The following is a 3823-nucleotide window of genomic DNA, read 5'->3' as shown; positions in this document are numbered from 1 at the left end:
TGAGCTCTTTAGCTCTACTAAAGTCCTTACAAGCATTGGCAGACATCTTGGCAATGCATCCGGGCAGTTAGTGTGGGCCAACTAGACCAGGCTCATGTATAAATGAGTGGGGAGGGAACCATAACTCTGGTGAAAGAAAAAAGACCCTGCATGTTTAAGTTCACCAGTGATATTTGAAAACAAAATGAACCTTAATGTTTAAAAGACCCTTCCCCCTAGCTGGCAGGTTATAGAACAACTTCAAGATTAAGATTCCTTTATTATCCCACAATCATGCACACACAGCACTACATGCGAAAGGGGAAATTTGACCTCTGCTTTGAACCCATCCATGTGGACACAGCAGACGGAACACAATACACACAGTGACCACACAGAGCAGTAGGCAGCTATTGAAAGCGACCGGAGCAAATGCCGGGGGAGTAAGGGTGCACAGGGGCATTTAGACTGACAAACATACCTAGACCAGACCAGACCTGGATCTGCTAGAGACCAAGAGGACAGATGGACTCTCCCTTTCCCACTGTCTATGCACTTAAACCAGTGATGATGATCCAGTCTGATGTGCCTCTTTTCAAACCACAAGTCCACTGCCGCCATAATAACGACTCTGGTGGGACTCGAACCCACAACCTTTGAATCACTTCCTCAGTGTTGATGCTAGAAGTCCAACGCGCTGTCCATTGCGCCACAGAGCCTCATACTACCAACAGCTATCCAACAATTTTTGAGTGCAGAGAAGTGGATTTAGTATTAGGTTTCTCTTTAAATTATTACCTCCTTAAGATAACTTTTTTTTCTAATAAGGACAGAAAAAAAATTTGAAAAACAACAACCCAAAGTATAATTTGGGGGAGATGGCAAATATTTCTGTAATATTCCAGGACAAATCACAAAGTGCAAACATGTATATCTGTGTTGCCAATATATAGAGACATTTTGTTTTATACAACTTCTGCCAACTCTTCCTTCCATCTTGCACATTGCTAAAACTTGATGTATATATGGTAGTGCAGTGTTCTTTCCTTCCTTTCTAAAACAATAGTGGAAATAAAGACAATTACCCAACAAAGTACAAAAGCTGTCTATTTGCACAAACATCTCACTTTGATCAAACTGAATTCCTACTGTTATTAAATTAAATTATGTTATTAAATTATGCAGCTCATTTTATGATCAAGTATTTAATCAAGGCTTCTCGTGTGATCATTGCTGCCGCAAAGAAGACAGACTGATATCTTCCAAACCCTACCTGCTACACAGCGTGCAGTACTTTGTCCAATATTTGAAATTCTAATTTGAATCAGGTTTCTTGAGGTTATATAAAATATGAGATTTTGATTCAGATAATTAGCTGGCGCTGTGATAGAAAAAAGAGCATTGAAGCCGACTCAGTAGTGAGTAGTTGCATTTTGATTTGAAAGCCACCGCAGCTTTTGTTGATAATACGACATCCCGAGAGGCTTTACAACCATCTGCTGTGGGACCGGACCATTTCTCTCCAGCCAATCGTTATACTATACCCAGTGTTTCTCTCTCTCTATTTCTCTCTGAATCTCTTCTGCTTTCCCCTCATCTGTCTTTGCTTAAGGCCTCCAAAGTGTGGACTCCACTCATGTGAAATCAAGCTGAGCGCACTGAGAGGAGCAGGAAAGTTGTTTGTCGTTTCTTTCCCCCCCACTCACCATATGATCCTTCCTTCTCAGATGCTGCCTTCCTATGACATTGTGTTTACCGTGTTGACAAGTGAAATCCATATTAACGCCCCCCATTAAGTGGTAAACCTTCACACATTGTGACGTGTTTGCCAACATTTTCAGAAATGGTGGAGGCCATGGATGTAAATTCTTTGTTAATTTTAGGATATGCATGAGAAAAACTTTGATAAACCTATACATCGATAGCTTCCGTGTGATGCAGATATTGACATTAGAGTTAAAATTAGTTTCCTATTGCCGTTGCCTCAAAGCCTTACTCTTACAACTTAACCACATAAATGCCAAGCATACCATGACCCCGCTCCCGTCTTCCAATGTTGTGATGACAAGTTTATTTTGAGGCAGCATAATTCTGGGAATACACTTTATGATATGAGCCTATTTTTGATCTGATATCTACAATGCATGGATCAATTTAGAGTTACACCGGATTCTTTCTGTGTAGAGTCTGCATGTTCTCCTGGTGTTTGCATGGATTCTCTCTGCGTACTCTGACTTCCTCCCACTGTCCAAATGCAGATTGGGCATCGGGTTCATTGGAGACTCTAAATTGTCCATCGGTGTGAGTGTGAGTGGTTGTTCGTCTCTGTATGTTGGCCCTGCAATATCCTGCTGACCTGTCCAGTGTTTACCCCGCCTCTCCCACAATGTCTGCTGGGATAGACTCCAGCTTATTTCTCAAGGACATGGTGACACAAAGCATCATATGGACAGAAAGGACAGTCTGGTTAAGCTGTGCCAACAGCATAGCTGCCTGTTAAATGTTTCCTCCTCCTATTTTTTTACATTTCCACTCTACAGTTAAAAAAAAACAAAATAACATTACAGTTAAAATCTCATCTTAAGAATAGATAACCCGTGTTGACCATGTCTTTTTGACCATTTACTCATTTATCCATCCACTTTTGTTTAATAACATCAGAGCAAGTTGTCATTCTATGCCATTCTCCATTTGTCTACATCTAATGGGGCATTCACAACTACTGCATCTTAGTTGTCAACTATTCCCAAAAAGTAGTGGAAAAGTAAATTCATTGTGGGAAAGAAAAATGTCCAACCCTTTTGAATGTGTGCTAGAGATAGGACGTTTGTTGGCAGGTGACTGGCTGTTAGAGCCTTCTCTGAATGTTGTCTGCCTTCTTTATCCACTCTGTTAGCATTAGCTTTAAGTGGTTGTAGGTTTGGATGGACGGGCATGGCACTGATGGTGGACTTTATGGCAGCCTTAAATATATTACAGCTAATGGTTTTATCAACTCTGGTAAAGTGTATAACACATGACAACTAAGACTTGTAAATGACTCATCAATAACAAAAGCACCCCCTGCTGCATATCTGCTCTATATGCCACTGCAACTGCTTTATTACTGGACCATGCTAAACCCACAAATAAATGACTAGTGGTATTTTAAAGTTGTGTGTGAAACCGCTTATGTCTGCTTCCTCATATGGTCACATGATAGACTTGAGGTAGCGTGTCACTGGTTTTGCGGCTATAGAGAACATCACATTTGCACCTTTCTAGAAGAACGACCGTGGTTTGTATCAATGTAGCAGAACCATATTTACCTTGCTCGTCCATCGGTCTCCTGATGTGTATCGCTTGATACATTACCCTGTCAAAAGTCAACTTTAACACCTGGAGAGCAGAGCTGGGGATTGACTGTGGTCACTGCTGAGACATTTCAGCCCTGACCATTACTCCTGTAAAATTGATGGTCACTGCTGTATCAATCCATACAACCCAGTCTCATGATTAATGGCAGAGGAAACGTTGCTGCAGTGTCCATCCTCACTGTGCCATATTCTGCTGGCTAATGTGAGACCCACAGTGAGTCTTTAAACCATCTGCTCTGAGACCTGACCATTTAAATGCCAGGCCAACCCTGTTAAAATGTTGGCTGAAGGCTCCCTCTCTCTCTCTCTCTCTCTCTCTCTCTCCCTCTCTCTCTCACTTGCATTTTCCACTGCACAGACATATATCCATCTTTTTTCCTCTCGCTTCCACTCAATCTCTGCTCACCCATCCTTGCTCGTCCTCTCCTGTCTGACCCCCCCCCCCATCTCCGCCAGTCTGTCTGTCTCTTCCTCAGCCCCTCATCCCC

At 42.1% G+C, this 3823-nt stretch overlaps 1 non-coding gene across 1 annotated transcript; it reads right to left on the bottom strand.

The window, feature by feature from the left end:
• Positions 1 to 605: 605 nt before the first annotated feature.
• trnar-ucu (transfer RNA arginine (anticodon UCU)) lies at positions 606 to 698 on the bottom strand. The gene is made up of 2 exons: positions 662 to 698; positions 606 to 641 (listed from the first exon to the last, which is right to left on the bottom strand). It is a non-coding gene; the product is annotated as a tRNA-Arg (tRNA).
• Between the last annotated feature and the right edge of the window lie 3125 nt (positions 699 to 3823).

This window comes from Paralichthys olivaceus, chromosome 9 (assembly GCF_024713975.1).
Source record: "Paralichthys olivaceus isolate ysfri-2021 chromosome 9, ASM2471397v2, whole genome shotgun sequence".
NCBI classification, from domain to species: domain Eukaryota; kingdom Metazoa; phylum Chordata; class Actinopteri; order Pleuronectiformes; family Paralichthyidae; genus Paralichthys; species Paralichthys olivaceus.
Note: the sequence above shows the minus strand (reverse complement) of the source record. Positions and strands in the feature narration are given on the sequence as shown.